Raw genomic sequence first — 17,387 nt, 5'->3', positions numbered from 1 at the left:
GTTTGTATGTGTTGAAGACAGCATGTGTGCAGGACTGTATGGGTAGATGAGTGTGTGCATGGGTGTGTTAGTGAGTGAATGACTGTCTCAATAGTGTCTTTATGAGTAACTACATATGTTTTAAACTAGTATATGTGACTATTGGTGTATATAAGTGAGTATATGTGAGAATGAGAGATTGAATGAGTTCCTGTATGAATAAGTATGTGTTTCTATAAGTGATTGTTTAAAAGACTAAGGTGCCGATTAGGATCCTGGAGAAACCGGGTACGAACCGTCGGACGGAGGCGTTTCTCCGTCCGACTCGTACCCGGTTGTAAAACATTACACACATGCAAGTACGATTCGCACGGAAACACTATTTCCGTACGATTCGTACAAAACACCAACCGAGGAAAATAAACATACAAATGACATCCGGCAAAGCGCCGACGTGACGTCGGGACGTATGCAGCCTGCGTTCCACGAACCAGGAAGTACGATTCGCACCGACGTCATCCCGCACGGAGAATATTTTGCGGCAGCCAAAAACTGCCGGGAAATCAGGACGACGCGCACAAGGAGCACCTGTACGCGATGGACAGACATGGACCCGAACCTACGTGTCATCCCGGCCCTCATAGCAGTCGACCTCCTCTACAGGTACCGACGCAGATGCCGCAGAAGGTCAGAACAACACCCAGGGGCAAAGGGGGGAGGCAGGGGCAGGACACAAAACCCCCACCCAAGTCACACAGCACACATGCCCTGGACATACCTGACCTCCAGGCCCTGGCCACTTCGAGGGGGTGGGGGCGTGCCAGCAACGCCAGCGTCCGCCACAACGGAAGTGGGCGACGACGCAAACCGGCAACACAACAATACAGGTACGTACCGTACCCACGCCTTAAGAGCGTGGGTACGAGTCGTACCACGCCCACACCCACGTCACCCCAACAATGGCGGTACGGCCCGTACCCATGTGCCAAAGGCCTGGGTACGAGCCGCACAAGCATACCACAGCGTGGGCACGGGTACGTATGGACCGTACCCTCACCCGCGTATGTATGGAGCGTACCCCCACCCCAACAGTGTATGTACGGACCGTACCCCCACCCGCGTATGTATGGAGCGTACCCCCACCCCAACAGTGTATGTATGGACCATACCCCCACCCGTGTATGTACACCAGTGTATGTACGGACCGTACCCCCACCCGCGTATGTATGGAGCGTACCCCCACCCCAACAGTGTATGTACAGACCGTACCCACACCCGCGTATGTATGGAGCATACCCCCACCCACGTATGTATGGAGCGTACTCCCACCCCAACAGTGTATGTATGGACCGTACCCCCACCCGTGTATGTACACCAGTGTATGTACGGACCATACCCCCACCCGCGTATGTATGGAGCGTACCCCCACCCCAACAGTGTATGTACGGACCGTACCCACACCCGCGTATGTATGGAGCATACCCCCACCCCAACAGTGTATGTACGGACCGTACCCTCACCCGCGTATGTATGGAGCGTACCCCCACCCCAACAGTGTATGTACGGACCGTACCCCCACCCGCGTATGTATGGAGCGTACCCCCACCCCAACAGTGGATGTACGGACCGTACCCCCACCCGTGTATGTACACCAGTGTATGTACGGACCGTATCCACACCCGCGTATGTATGGAGCGTACCCCCACCCCAACAGTGTATGTATGGGCCGTACCCACACCCACGTATGTATGGAGCGTACCCCCACCCGCGTATGTATGGAGCGTACCCCCACCCCAACAGTGTATGTATGGACCGTACCCCCACCCGTGTATGTACACCAGTGTATGTACAGACCGTACCCCCACCCGCGTATGTATGGAGCGTACCCCCACCCCAACAGTGCATGTACGGACCGTACCCACACCCGCGTATGTATGGAGCGTACCCCCACCCGCGTATGTATGGAGCGTACCCCCACCCCAACAGTGTATGTATGGACTGTACCCCCACCCGTGTATGTACACCAGTGTATGTACGGACCGTACCCCCACCCGTGTATGTATGGAGCGTACCCCCACCCCAACAGTGTATGTACGGACCGTACCCACACCCGCGTATGTATGGAGCGTACCCCCAACCCAACAGTGTATGTACGGACCGTACCCTCACCCGCGTATGTATGGAGCGTACCCCCACCCCAACAGTGTATGTATGGACCGTACCCTCACCCGCGTATGTATGGAGCGTACCCCCACCCCAACAGTGTATGTACGGACCGTACCCTCACCCGCGTATGTATGGAGCGTACCCCCAACCCAACAGTGTATGTATGGACTGTACCCACACCCACGTATGTATGGAGCGTACCCCCACCCGCGTATGTATGGAGCGTACCCCCATCCCAACAGTGTATGTATGGACCGTACCCCCACCCGTGTATGTACACCAGTGCATGTATGGACCGTACCCACACCCGCGTATGTATGGAGCATACCCCCACCCGCGTATGTATGGAGCATACCCCCACCCCAACAGTGTATGTACAGACCGTACCCACACCCGCGTATGTATGGAGCGTACACCCACCCACGTATGTATGGAGCGTACCCCCACCCCAACAGTGTATGTACGGACCGTACCCACACCCGCGTATGTATGGAGCGTACCCCCACCCCAACAGTGTATGTACGGACCGTACCCTCACCCGCGTATGTATGGAGCGTACCCCCACCCCAACAGTGTATGTATGGACTGTACCCTCACCCGCGTATGTATGGAGCGTACCCCCACCCCAACAGTGTATGTATGGACCGTACCCTCACCCGCGTATGTATGGAGCGTACCCCCACCCCAACAGTGTATATATGGACCGTACCCACAACCGCGGATGGAGCGTACCCCCACCCGCGTATGTATGGAGCGTACCCCCACCCCAACAGTGTATGTATGGACCGTACCTCCACCCGTGTATGTACACCAGTGCCTGTATGGACCGTACCCCCACCCGCGTATGTATGGAGCGTACCCCCACCCCAACAGTATATATACGGACCGTACCCACACCCGGGTATGTATGGAGAGTACCCCCACCTGCGTATGTATGGAGCGTACCCCCACCCCAACAGTGTATGTATGGACCGTACCCCCACCCGTGTATGTACACCAGTGTATGTACAGACCGTACCCCCACCCACGTATGTATGGAGCGTACCCCACCCCAACAGTGCATGTACGGACCGTACCCACACCCGCGTATGTATGGAGCGTACCCCCACCCCAACAGTGTATGTATGGAGCGTACATGCCCAGACGCAGGAGGGGTGGGTGTAGAGTCCTCCCAGCAGTGCCCAGATGCAGGAGGGGTGGGTGCAGAGTCCTCCCAGCAGTGCCCAGACACAGGAGGGGTGGGTGTAGAGTCCTCCCAGCAGTGCCCAGACACAGGAGGGGTGGGTGTAGAGTCCTCCCAGCAGTGCCCAGACGCAGGAGGGGTGGGTGCCTATCACTCCCAGCAGTGCCCAGACACAGGAGGGGTGGGTGCAAAGTCCTCCCAGCAGTGCCCAGACACAGGAGGGGTGGGTGTAGAGTCCTCCCAGCAGTGCCCAGACGCAGGAGTGGTGGGTGCCTATCACTCCCAGCAGTGCCCAGACACATGAGGGGTGGGTGCCTATCACTCCCAGCAGTGCCCAGACACAGGAGGGGTGGGTGTAGAGTACTCCCAGCAGTGCCCAGACGCAGGAGGGGTGGGTGCTTATCACTCCCAGCAGTGCCCAGACACAGGAGGGGTGGGTGCAGAGTCCTCCCAGCAGTGCCCAGACACAGGAGGGGTGGGTGTAGAGTCCTCCCAGCAGTGCCCAGACGCAGGAGGGGTTGCTGCCTATCACTCCCAGCAGTGCCCAGACACATGAGGGGTGGGTGTAGAGTCGTCCCAGCAGTGCCCAGACACAGGAGGGGTGGGTGTAGAGTCCTCCCAGCAGTGCCCAGACGCAGGAGGGGTGGGTGCAGAGTCCTCCCAGCAGTGCCCAGACACAGGAGGGGTGTGTGTAGAGTCCTCCCAGCAGTGCCCAGACGCAGGAGGGGTGGGTGTAGAGTCCTCCCAGCAGTGCCCAGACGCAGGAGGGGTGGGTGCAGAGTCCTCCCAGCAGTGCCCAGACACAGGAGGGGTGGGTGCAGAGTCCTCCCAGCAGTGCCCACACACAGGAGGGGTGGGTGCAGAGTCCTCCCAGCAGTGCCCAGACACAGGAGGGGTGTGTGCAGAGTCCTCCCAGCAGTGCGCAGACGCAGGAGGGGTGGGTGCCTATTACTCCCAGCAGTGCCCAGACACATGAGGGGTGGGTGCCTATCACTTCCAGCATTGCCCAGACACAGGAGGGGTGGGTGCAGAGTCCTCCCAGCAGTGCCCAGACGCAGGAGGGGTGGGTGCCTATTACTCCCAGCAGTGCCCAGACACATGAGGGGTGGGTGCCTATCACTCCCAGCAGTGCCCAGACACAGGAGGGGTGGGTGCAGAGTCCTCCCAGCAGTGCCCAGACGCAGGAGGGGTGGGTGCCTATCACTCCCAGCAGTGCCCAGACACATGAGGGGTGGGTGCCTATCACTCCCAGCAGTGCCCAGACACAGGAGGGGTGGGTGCAGAGTCCTCCCAGCAGTGCCCAGACGCAGGAGGGGTGGGTGTAGAGTCCTCCCAGCAGTGCCCAGACACAGGAGGGGTGGGTGCAGAGTCCTCCCAGCAGTGCCCAGACGCAGGAGGGGAGGGTGCCTATTACTTCCAGCAGTGCCCAGACACATGAGGGGTGGGTGCCTATCACTCCCAGCAGTGCCCAGATACAGGAGGGGTGGGTGCAGAGTCCTCCCAGCAGTGCCCAGACGCAGGAGGGGTGGGTGCCTATCACTCCCAGCAGTGCCCAGACACATGAGGGGTGGGTGCCTATCACTCCCGGCAGTGCCCAGACACAGGAGGGGTGGGTGCAGAGTCCTCCCAGCAGTGCCCAGACGCAGGAGGGGTGGGTGTAGAGTCCTCCCAGCAGTGCCCAGACACAGGAGGGGTGGGTGTAGAGTCCTCCGAGCAGTGCCCAGACGCAGGAGGGGTGGGTGCAGAGTCCTCTCAGCAGTGGCCAGACACAGGAGGGGTGGGTGCAGAGTCCTCCCAGCAGTGCCCAGACACAGGAGGGGTGGGTGCAGAGTCCTCCCAGCAGTGCCCAGACACAGGAGGGGTGTGTGCAGAGTCCTCCCATCAGTGCCCAGATGCAGGAGGGGTGGGTGCCTATTACTCCCAGCAGTGCCCAGACACATGAGGGGTGGGTGCCTATCACTCCCAGCAGTGCCCAGACACAGGAGGGGTGGGTGCAGAGTCCTCCCAGCAGTGCCCAGACGCAGGAGGGGTGGGTGCCTATTACTCCCAGCAGTGCCCAGACACATGAGGGGTGGGTGCCTATCACTCCCAGCAGTGCCCAGACACAGGAGGGGTGGGTGCAGAGTCCTCCCAGCAGTGCCCAGACGCAGGAGGGGTGGGTGCCTATCACTCCCAGCAGTGCCCAGACACATGAGGGGTGGGTGCCTATCACTCCCAGCAGTGCCCAGACACAGGAGGGGTGGGTGCAGAGTCCTCCCAGCAGTGCCCAGACGCAGGAGGGGTGGGTGTAGAGTCCTCCCAGCAGTGCCCAGACACAGGAGGGGTGGGTGCAGAGTCCTCCCAGCAGTGCCCAGACGCAGGAGGGGTGGGTGCCTATTACTTCCAGCAGTGCCCAGACACATGAGGGGTGGGTGCCTATCACTCCCAGCAGTGCCCAGACACAGGAGGGGTGGGTGCAGAGTCCTCCCAGCAGTGCCCAGACGCAGGAGGGGTGGGTGCCTATCACTCCCAGCAGTGCCCAGACACATGAGGGGTGGGTGCCTATCACTCCCGGCAGTGCCCAGACACAGGAGGGGTGGGTGCAGAGTCCTCCCAGCAGTGCCCAGACACAGGAGGGGTGGGTGTAGAGTCCTCCCAGCAGTGCCCAGACACAGGAGGGGTGGGTGCAGAGTCCTCCGAGCAGTGCCCAGACGCAGGAGGGGTGGGTGTAGAGTCCTCCCAGCAGTGCCCAGACGCAGGAGGGGTGGGTGCAGAGTCCTCCCAGCAGTGCCCAGACACAGGAGGGGTGTGTGCAGAGTCCTCCCAGCAGTGCCCAGACGCAGGAGGGGTGGGTGCCTATCACTCCCAGCAGTGCCCAGACACAGGAGGGGTGGGTGCAGAGTCCTCCCAGCAGTGCCCAGACACAGGAGGGGTGGGTGTAGAGTCCTCCCAGCAGTGCCCAGACGCAGGAGGGGTGGGTGCAGAGTCCTCCCAGCAGTGCCCAGACACAGGAGGGGTGTGTGCAGAGTCCTCCCAGCAGTGCCCAGACGCAGGAGGGGTGGGTGCCTATTACTCCCAGCAGTGCCCAGACACAGGAGGGGTGGGTGCAGAGTCCTCCCAGCAGTGCCCAGACACAGGAGGGGTGGGTGTAGAGTCCTCCCAGCAGTGCCCAGACGCAGGAGGGGTGGGTGCAGAGTCCTCCCGGCAGTGCCCAGACACAGGAGGGGTGTGTGCAGAGTCCTCCCAGCAGTGCCCAGACGCAGGAGGGGTGGGTGCCTATTACTCCCAGCAGTGCCCAGACACAGGAGGGGTGGGTGCAGAGTCCTCCCAGCAGTGCCCACGGAACGCAAAGGGTGGAGTAGCCACAGATACAATGCCCACAAATGTCAGTCAGGTGCACAAAGACCCTGCAGTACATGTACCACATGTGTGCGAGGCTGGGAGTACACACATGCATAGCGCCTAAAAGAGAACATGTCCACATGAAGTCATGTCAACAGTCTACATACACAAGTACAGTGACCACCAAGGATGCCACGAATGATGCAGGTGGAGACATCGCTCAGCATGCATGTGCAAAGTTGAAGGAGTCCGTCACACACCCAGCTGATGTAGACACAGCTCAGCACCACATAGTGGAAACACCCTGCAGGGAAGATGTCAGGTTACACAGAGGAAGGAACACACCTTGGGACGATGTCACCATGCAGTAACTGCTTACATGAACAAAGTAATTTAGCCAACAGCTTGTGATGGCACACAGATACCAGGGTCCACCCTATGACCAGCACAAGACTACATTTCCCACACACCCAACACATTATCACCACCCAAAATCATGGAGCTGGTCCACCAACAGCAATACCAGATAAACAGTAGTGTTCCAAGGAAAAAACAAATTGCTTTATTCAGCAGGATGTAAGTAGTCATCATAATAAATGTCAATCTATACAAGGCCCATAGGGCAGTCCATGACAGAAATCCGGATGGGGGACACAGTGGTACGTGTGTCCCCTAGCTTGCCTGCACAGTCAGACTCCTTTGTCTTCCACGGGGGGGGCATCATGTTGAGGGGAAGGACCAGGCACCGCAGGGACAGGAGGGGCAAGGAGAGGTGTTGTGGGTGCAGGGACGGACGACTCCAACACAGGGGGTGGGGCAGCGCCAAAGGTGGATTCGAGCACGGCGCTGCACACTACTGCCAGGTCGCCCAGCGTCTCCCCTGCACCCGAAGGAACCACAGGCCCCAAGGAGGGGGGGAGGGTTGGAGGGATGGGTCGCAGCGCTACTGGGGGGGGTGTGGACAGGGAGGGAATCAACTCCCCTGCCGGTGTCCTGCCTCCACCGCTTGCGGGGTGGTGCCACACTGGGGCTGATGGACAGACTGGGCAGGACTGACCCTGTGTCCGACTCTTGGCCAGGAGAGCTGAGGGGAGTGGATTTGGAGGGTGGTGGTCGTGAGGAATGTGGACTCCCACTCTGGCTGCGTGTCTTCCGTTTCCCCCCCGACCCAGTGGGTGTGCCTACTTCACCCTGTGTGTGCGTGCCAGGAGGTGTGCGCTTTGCCTTCCCTGCTGGTGTGGTGCCTGTGTCTGGTGGGGTGTGTGCATGCTGACGTCTGGGTGTACGTGGGACAGGCATGGGAGTGGGAAGTGTGGATGGGGCATGGGTAGGGGGTGGGACGAAGTGCTGCAGGAGACCCACTGCTGCAGTCAGTGTCGAGTCAATAGACCGCAGCAAGTTGCGTTGGTCAGCCTGCGATGCTGAAATGCCCTCCAAGTATGCCTCCATGTTGTTGAGCACTTGGCTGTGGCCATGGAGGACATTAAGCATCACAGCCTGACCAACCTGCAACTGCCGCAGGATGTCCACAGACTCGGCATTGGCGGCAGCAGTGGAGACAGGGGCAGGGGGTGCGGTGCCTGGCAGGAAGGAGACACGTGGTGACCTAGCACGCCAGGAAGGGACACGAGCAAGTGGGAGGCCGGTGATGGCAATGGAGGGGGCGGGGAGAGATGTTGTGCTGCTGTCAGCTGTTGGAGCATCCTCCGCCCCCTCGGAGAGCTCAGCCTCGGACCCGTCAGCTTCATATTCTGTGGTGGCAGTGGACAGGTCCTCCGGCTCACTCCCCTCGGCCTCAGTTCCACTCGATGTGCCAGCTGAAATGTCACTGCTGGCACTGGTGCCCGGTCCCTCCGCACGGTCCGTGCCAGTGTCTCCATCCGTGTCCCCCGACGATGCTGTGGGCAAGGTGAATAAACAGGAATTAATCAGACACCTGTATACATATGTCACATGAGTCAAATCTACATAGGTTACAGTGCATAGCCTGAAATGAAAGATGAGTAACATCTACAATACAAGGTACATATATAGGCCCTGCAACACACAGTTGGTTCACCCACCATGCCACTGAGAAACTATGGAGAGCATGACACATTTGCAAATGACATGATATGGATTTGGACAGAGGAGCCAGGCTCTGGGGACAATCCAGCACTGCATCTGCACCACACAGCGTTGCCGTAACTAGGGATGGGCAGGGACCATCTCCATGAACTTGAGGCACATGCTGCAAAGGTAATACTTAAAAACATGCCCGACATGAATGGGACACTGCACCTTGAGTGTATGTCCAGACAAACATCACACACTGGCCAGACCGAGCAATGAGATTTCAGGTGTCGACATGTAGGCCTTGCCCGCACCAACCACCCCCTACATGCGACAATTTGATGAGACACAGGAAGCACTTGCATCTCTTAGTCTGGGAGAAATACACATGGGCTGCCAGAAACCCATATTGGACCCAAAATACCCCATGTGCGCCTGTACAACGATCTCATTTACAAATGGCCATCATCAGATAATTGTAACAAGACACACAGGCACTGGCCACCGTGAGTATGAACGAGGAAAATTAGGTCAGGCTGTACAGTGGACACTTGTAGAACACGTTACGGAAATATACATGGTGCCAGGGGACAATGGCACAGAGCACATCCTATGCTGTAGACACTGAGAGTGTCCTCACATTGTGATGACACACATGATACCTAGCAAAATATGCCCCAGGGGACAGTAGTGGCCACAATATTCCATGGTCCTGAATGGTAATGACTGCAACACAGGCCACCATCCCTGCACTCTGCGTATCGCACACTCATGCACATCATGTCACAGGCCACAACATAGGACATGCTTGCTGTAAGGCATTACACTTCAGAGACATACTCCTATGTCTGGACTCAGCATCAGTGCCAATTGACATGGACCCCACAAGTACTGAACTGGACAGGGCACAGGCAAGGTCCCAAAACCTGTTGCACACCACCCCCACACATGATGCTGCAAGCATTGGTCACGTGGATAAACTGCCAGCCCAGATGACCCTGTGAAAGAGTGACTACACACAGACCAGGGAACACATGGCAAGGATGGGAAGGGAGGAAGGACAGCACCGCTATACTGTGGGTGACATGACCTGCACCGCACATTTAAACACAGGCAGTGTATCCATGCAACTGCGCACTTACAAATGCTGGTGACACACAACAAACACACATGTACCTACCCCCTTCCTGCTGCTGCTTCTCCCGTAAGCGCCTGTCCATGTCTGGAAAGACCACCGCCAGCACACGCTTGTGGATGTGGGTCAGACGGCGACGCCCATGGTTCTTAGGGCCCACAGGTGAGTCCCCCAGCAGGACCCGTGCGATCCTCCGCGTCCAGCACCGGATATCCTGCCAGCATTTTCTCACCTGGGCCAGGCGCCGCTTGCGACCCTCCGTCCTCCTCGCGGCACTGACGGCGTCCCTCCAGATCTGCTCCTTGGTAGAGGCGCCTACTTGTGGGGTTGAAAAAGTGAGACTACATCAATACACCTGCCACATGTCACAGAGACACACATTAGAACAATTTTGTTGGTTTCAACAAGGCATAGTATACAGCCAAAGCATTGCACCTTTGTCATAGGGACATTTTTCTCTGTGTAAGGGCAAATGCACCACGTGCCATTGAAAGTACACAGGTGGCATGAGGGGTACGACACAATAAATGATCCAGACTCACACTGTGCATCAGAAGGTACACCAGGATTATGTGCAGCACCTCAAAGCAGTCACATGCCACAGGCCACTGACGCTACCGCAGCAGAGTACACAGACACACACAGGCACAGGACATTCACCTGCCATTGCCAAATGCAGCTACAAACCTCACTCTGCACATGTGCCACTAGACTGGGGGGGCTCACAGGTGTGGGGCTGGCTCTGCACGTCAGACACACAGCACTGCTCCCTGCTCGCATCAGATGGGCAGGGTATATCCATCCCTCATGCAGCTGGGGTGCTACACTCCACATATGCACCCACCCACATGACAGGGGACTTACACACACACCGATGTCCAGGGTACGAACACATCATGTGGACACTCTCAGCACAGGCACACTGAACTAACACACATCTGTGGGTACAGTCACCTGTCACACTGGGGTGACCACAGAATCACATGAGGACTGTAGAAGCAACATTCCCAGGAGGATTAGACAGGCAGAATGTGGCATGCACCATGCAGTGATTGTCACAGTAAACACAATGCAAGTGAGGACGGCAGACATGCACCACAGCATGCTCTGGCTGGGAGACATCAGGCATACCCCCCCCCAGGACCCACTCTACAGTACAATGCATGTGTGTCACACCTGGACACAATGCCAGAAGTCCCAGTCACAAAAAAGGGGCACAGTCTGTGCTAGTGGACTCTGCACTCACCTGAAACCCTGGTCGCCCATACAGCATGGGGTACTGTGGGAGGATCACATCCAGCAATGCCAGATTCTCCTCCAGGGTGAAAGGCTGGGCCCTCTCCACAGACCTTGACATGGTGCCAGGGAATCACGAGCAGCAGCAGTGTTGTAGAATCAAAAGATGTGCAGGCAAGTGCTCTCTCATGGGACCTGGCTGCCTTATATCTGCCTTGCTGGCCTGTTTCATGCACAGGAGTACAGAGTGATTGGTCACTCACATTTGCATCCTATGTTTCCTCCAATGCCTTTAAACCTAGCACAGTCAGTGGCTTTGCTTTTTTTTTTTACTTGAGCATGATGTCAACTCCACAACCACTTTGCAACAAAGTAGATTCTTTCAAACCGACTTTTGCTGGGCACCTGATGAAAAAAATTCAAACTTTAAACTTGGTCTCCATGACAACCAGCATGCATGTAGGGATTTACACTTGTCCCTCATGTGTCCCCTATGTAATTTGCAGATTCACACACAGGTACGGTGCGTTCCGGGGCCCTAGGGCACCCCAAATGCATAGCAACGGGCTGTAGAGGCATGTGTACGGTCCGTATCACTATGGGTACGCATACGCGAGCAAACCCTTTGTGATACGGACCGTACACACGCGTGTACGCTCACTATCACTATGGGTGTGCTCGCGTATGCGTACCCATTGTGATACGGACCGTACACACGCCTGTACGATCACTATCACTATGGGTGTGCTCGCGTATGCGTACCCATAGTGATACGGACCGTACACACGCCTGTACGCTCACTATCACTATGGGTGTGCTCGCGTATGCGTACCCATAGTGATACGGACCGTACACACGCGTGTATGCTCACTATCACTATGGGTGTGCTCGCGTATGCGTACCCATTGTGATACGGACCGTACACACGCGTGTACGCTCACTATCACTATGGGTGTGCTCGCTTATGCGTACCCATTGTGATACGGACCGTACACACGCCTGTACGATCACTATCACTATGGGTGTGCTCGCGTATGCGTACCCATTGTGATACGGACCGTACACACGCCTGTACGATCACTATCACTATGGGTGTGCTCGCGTATGCGTACCCATTGTGATACGGACCGTACACACGCCTGTACGCTCACTATCACTATGGGTAGGCCTACGGCAGCACTCCCATAGTGATAGGGAACGTACACACGCCCTCAGAGCAAATGTACGGTGCCTTTCACACATAACAGTGGTGATAGGCAGCACACAGAAAGGAATAGAGCTGACATACTTGTCCATGGATGGACATCAAGGCATTGTCTGGGCAGTACTACATGTGTGGTGCACAGGTGTGAAAGGCTGTGATGTGGCACATTACTCCTGAGTTGTGACGGCAATAGATGTATGATGAGATGTGTACAGATGTTATGTGTGATGGTGCACTATGTGCCAGACATGCCCTTCACTCCTTTGACATGTGTGCATGTCGTACAGAACACTTGAGATGAGCGTCACTGGCATGGCACAGTCAACAACACACGCAAGTGTCCCCTGATGCCCGCTACAGGGGTTACCACACCTGACATGTGACTACCCACGTTGCACGATGTGACTATGTCATGTATGTGTGGTGTGTTCCCATTAGCTTGATGTTGGTGTTCCCTCAAATGCATCTGCAGTTGCTGCAACCAACATGTGTCTGTGTGTAGATGGCCATGGCACACTGTTACGCACACCAGGCCACATGTGGTATCGGATGTAAGGTGTGTATGTATGCATGGGACACGGAGTAGCGTAACAAGGACCTGTCTGCATCCTCTCAATGTATGTGTGGTCAGTCATGACATGTACACCTTCATGGCAAGGTGTGTGGGCTGTCCTAGTGTAATGTCATGTGACCTGTGGCTCTAGTGTTCTGCTACCTGTCTCTGCAATCAACATCCTACTTCTGCTGATATGTTGATGTATGTCACTCCTGTATTGCGTCTGGCTGTTCACTTACACTGGGACACAGCTAGTCCCATGCCATGGGATGTGGAGGTTCACAATCCCCGTGTGTAGCTGGGTCTTGGTAGGAGTGTCACCTGGCAGCCATACGTGTCCAGGGCATGTAGCACATACATGACTTCGTATGTAGCATATGTGTATTGACAGATTAACATGTGCTCAGTACATATAAATTGTTGTTGTAGTGCACTCACTCTTCCTTGTCACTTCCAAATTACGGCAGAGCGCCGCCTCTTCCCCGACCAATTCCGGACTTGGCTGACATGCGGGAGAATGACTGTATACGCTGCTACCGCTACCCCCAACCGTTGATTGAGGAGTTGACGGCAAGGCTGGCACCACACCTGCAACCGCTGCACAGGTATCCTACGGCACTGACACCCAAGCTGAAGGTAATGGCAGCCCTACATTTTTTTGCCACGGGTACCTTTCAATATACCATAGCTCATGTTGGTGGCATGTCCCAGTGCCGTGTGCTGTATGATTTTTAGAGGCCATGTTGCTTCACCTGGATGAATTCATCCATTTCCCAACTCCTGAACAGTTGACAGGTGTCAAGCGTGGATTCTATGCCCTGGGAGGGATGCCCCATGTCATTGGGTCCATAGATGGGACACATGTGGCTTTGGTACCACCACAGGCACAGGAGGTAGCGTACAGGAATCGCAAGCACTACCACTCCATCAATGCCCTTGTGGTGTGTCTGTCCAACATGGTGATTTCACATGTCTGTGCTCGTTTTCCAGGATCAGCACACAATGCCTACATCATGAGGCATAGCAGGGTGCCTGAAATGATGACGCAGCTGCGCAACGAACGAGCATGTGTTGTTGGTGGGTACACTCTGTCTGTCCTGTATTTTGCGTAGACTTCCAGCCCGACTGCTTCTCCTGTCCTACTTATGTCCATGTGGTTTCCATGTAGGGGACGCTGGCTATCCCAACATGCCATGGCTGATCACACCTCTCCGCAACCCCAGCATGCCGGCCCAGCTCCGCTACAACACCGCCCATGGCCGGACAAGGCGAGTGATAGAGAGGACATTTGGCCTCCTGAAGAGCCGATTCAGGTGCCTACACAAGACCGGCGGCGCCCTCCCATATGCCCCGGCGAAGGTCTGCAAAATCTTCATGGTCTGCTGCATGCTGCACAACATGGCAGTTGAGAAAGCTGTGCCACTCATCCTGGATCAAGATGATCAGGACCATCCACCCGTGGAGGACGAAGGGCTTGGCAATGGGTCTAGTGATGTGGAGGATGTGGTTCTGCAAGAGGACATCCGGAGTCGGCTCATACGCGACTTCTTTGCTTAGTGGTGAGTACCAGTGTCTGAGTGTGCACGCATTGGTCCTTGTGTGGCATGTGTTGCAATGTGTGTGTCCATCTGCATGTATGCCACGTGAGTCAGAGGTGTGTGTGGATGTGTCACTCGAGTGATGGTGCCAGTGATGAGTGTATTTCCACAGTCATAATTGTGACCTAGCATGTTGTCATCCTTACATGTGTCGAGTACATGCACATGCAAGTGGATGTGCTTTTTGTGGCTGACTTCTTGTGTGTCTCTCATCCCCAGGTACTTGCGCATGCTGTCTGCTGGTTGCATTGTTGTGGCACTGCTATTCCTCATGGACACGTCATCGTGTGCTGACTCAGCGTTACACGCACGGACAAGTTTGGAAGTCTCCCTAGGGTAAGGGATGCATCAGGGGTGTATTGGGTGTGGCAGTTGTTTACGATGTGTGCACACTGCCCCTGTCGATGTTTGGTTCCTCTGCAGACATGTCGCATCACCATGGGACACATGACATGTAGCTGGTTACACCTGAATAGATGGTCAGACTTGTTGACAGTCATCTGTAATGGGATAGTGGATTGTGATGATGGCATCAATGTGTATAACACTGCCCTCAGACACATACGGTTTGCATTGGCTTGACATGGTGTGGGACTTCCACATCAGAGGATCAATGGTGTATGGCAGCCTCTCCGTGAGCAGCAGGGGGTGTTTAGCTGTTACCCGACACTTGTGTGCCAGTTCCATGGATATTAAGCATTTGTGGTGCAGAAGGGGGGTGCCAGTGTTGGTCCCACATGTTACTCCACATGACCTGTGTATGTGTACTCCGAGTTGCCTCTGCATTCCGGAATACATGACTAATAAAGGTGTCCCTATGCCTCCAAGGTGCCTCTTCTCAGTCAATGCTGGTGTGTTGCCATGGTGCATATGGCATGTCTGGCATGGTTTTCAGTGATAGTGGCTATGTGTCTATGTGTAGAGTAGCAAGATGCAAGCTGTTTGTCTGGGATTAGACTCTGTATTGTGCATGATGTCCATGACTGTGTGGGTATTGTGACATGTGCCATCCCCATGCATCCAACGTTGGCCAGGCCACCATTCTCTGCATCCACCTGACTCAAGCTTGCAGGACATGGTTCTGACACCTGTCTACACATACCTGGGTGCCCCCCAGGACACTCCACATGATCCCTGACCTCTGCGCATGACTGTTGCTGTACTCAATATGTCTGTCGGCACAGTTGTGCGGCCACCCCCTCAGCTGGTTGGGCCCATCACGGTGTGTATGGTGCTCCATGTCTGTCTTGCCTAATACATTGTGACCCATGTGTGTCCTGTGCCAAACTCAGGCCCCAGGGTATGGATGGTTGAAGTCATATGAGAACTCAGGCATGGTTAGACTTTACAAGACACATGTAAGGTAATAATGCAAAATGTAGGCATCATCTCTTGATCGTGTAAGTTTTTATTTGTGTTGGGGTACGAGTTGGGGGGGGGGGGTATGACAAGAGGGGCTTTCCGGGTGTGTGGAATCCATAGTTCACTGGGGGAGTTGGTATCCTTGCCATTGGAAATCATCAGAGTCCATGCCACAGTGTTTGTCAACATTGGTCAGACAGTGACCAGCAAGTCCATGTGGCAGAGAATGTCATTTGCTGATGTGCTGCTGTTGGGCCAGTGGGCCAGGTGCCAGGCCACGTGTCCTGGGAGATGGTGCTGTTGCGCCGACCCTCACGGTCTTTTCCGTGGACGACCCGCCCTCCTGCGGGAACCCTCAGAAGCAGGCCGTGACGATGTTTGGGATGCTCCGTCGGATGTATCGTCCTCCTTCTGATCCCTCCCTGTGGGTGGTGATGTTCTTCGCCTGGTGGCACAGGGAGGGTTGCCCATGTTGTCGGCTATCTGACGGAGTGAATGGTTAATTCCCGTGAGCACCGTCACAAGCTCAGCCTGTCTGTCCTCCATCCGTCCTTGGTGTCGCTGTTGACAGGCATGTTGCTCCGCATGTTGCTGGGCCTGCTGGGTCTTGATCTCCTCGAGGGTCCCCTTCATCTCATTGAGGGTGGACACAACCTGGCTCATGCCCGTGGTGTCCTGCCGGTATGTGTCCAGGATGTTTCTTACATGGAAATATACCGGTTCCGCAGCCAACTGGTCAGGCTCGCGCCTCCGCCGTCCTCCAATCCCACCACCCCTGCCCACTTGCACCTGGCCTGCCCTTGTGGGCACATCGGGTCTCCGGGACCCCTGAGGGGTGGCATTTGCGTTGTCGCCTGCCTCCTCCTGGGTGCCCGGTACACCGTGTTCCTCCTGGTCAGCCTGGCTGCGTTGTGGTGGTGGGGCAGGGATCCTGGGTGTCTCCTGGGATGTGGCAGGAGTGGGGGTGGTGGTTGGCCCAGTTGTACCTGACGCAGGTGCTGCAGGTGGTTGGACACCAGAGGGGCCAGGTTGGTCGGGGTCGTCCACAGAGTGGTGAGAGTCGTCGCTGCCGGTGGGATCGTCATCCCGCAGAGCCAGGTCCTGTGAGTCTTCCCCCCCAGTGTTGGGGGGTGATCCACGACGTTGACCTGTGTGTGAGAGAGACAATGTTATTTTTGTTCCATTAGTTTCAAAGTCGGCACATTTCCTCTGGGTATTTGGATATGTCTTGCATTCCACTCACAGTGCACTTGTGCATGGGTATGTCCCTTGGCCACAGCTTTTGAGACTTTACCTATGTGTGATACAGTCTTACTTGCTGCGTCAATTGTGACTGCAGTCAGCAGTGGAGTGAGCAGGTGTGGCGAGCCATGCATTGGCGCCTTCCGTGTTGCACTGTACGTGGGCACATGGAGTTGTTCCACACACTTATATAATGCAGGTAGCTGGCGTTGTGCTCGTGCACAGGTTGAGACATGGCCCAGTGTTTTGCCATGGAGAAGAGAGGGGGATTCATGCACTGGCCACCCTTGTCTACATGCACGCAGTCCACCTGCTGACGAGCAGACATTCCCACACCACCCAAGGCTGAATTG

The sequence above is a fragment of the Triturus cristatus genome, chromosome 6 (genome assembly GCF_964204655.1).
Source record: "Triturus cristatus chromosome 6, aTriCri1.1, whole genome shotgun sequence".
In the NCBI taxonomy this organism is placed as follows: Eukaryota; Metazoa; Chordata; class Amphibia; order Caudata; family Salamandridae; genus Triturus; species Triturus cristatus.
Note: the sequence above shows the minus strand (reverse complement) of the source record.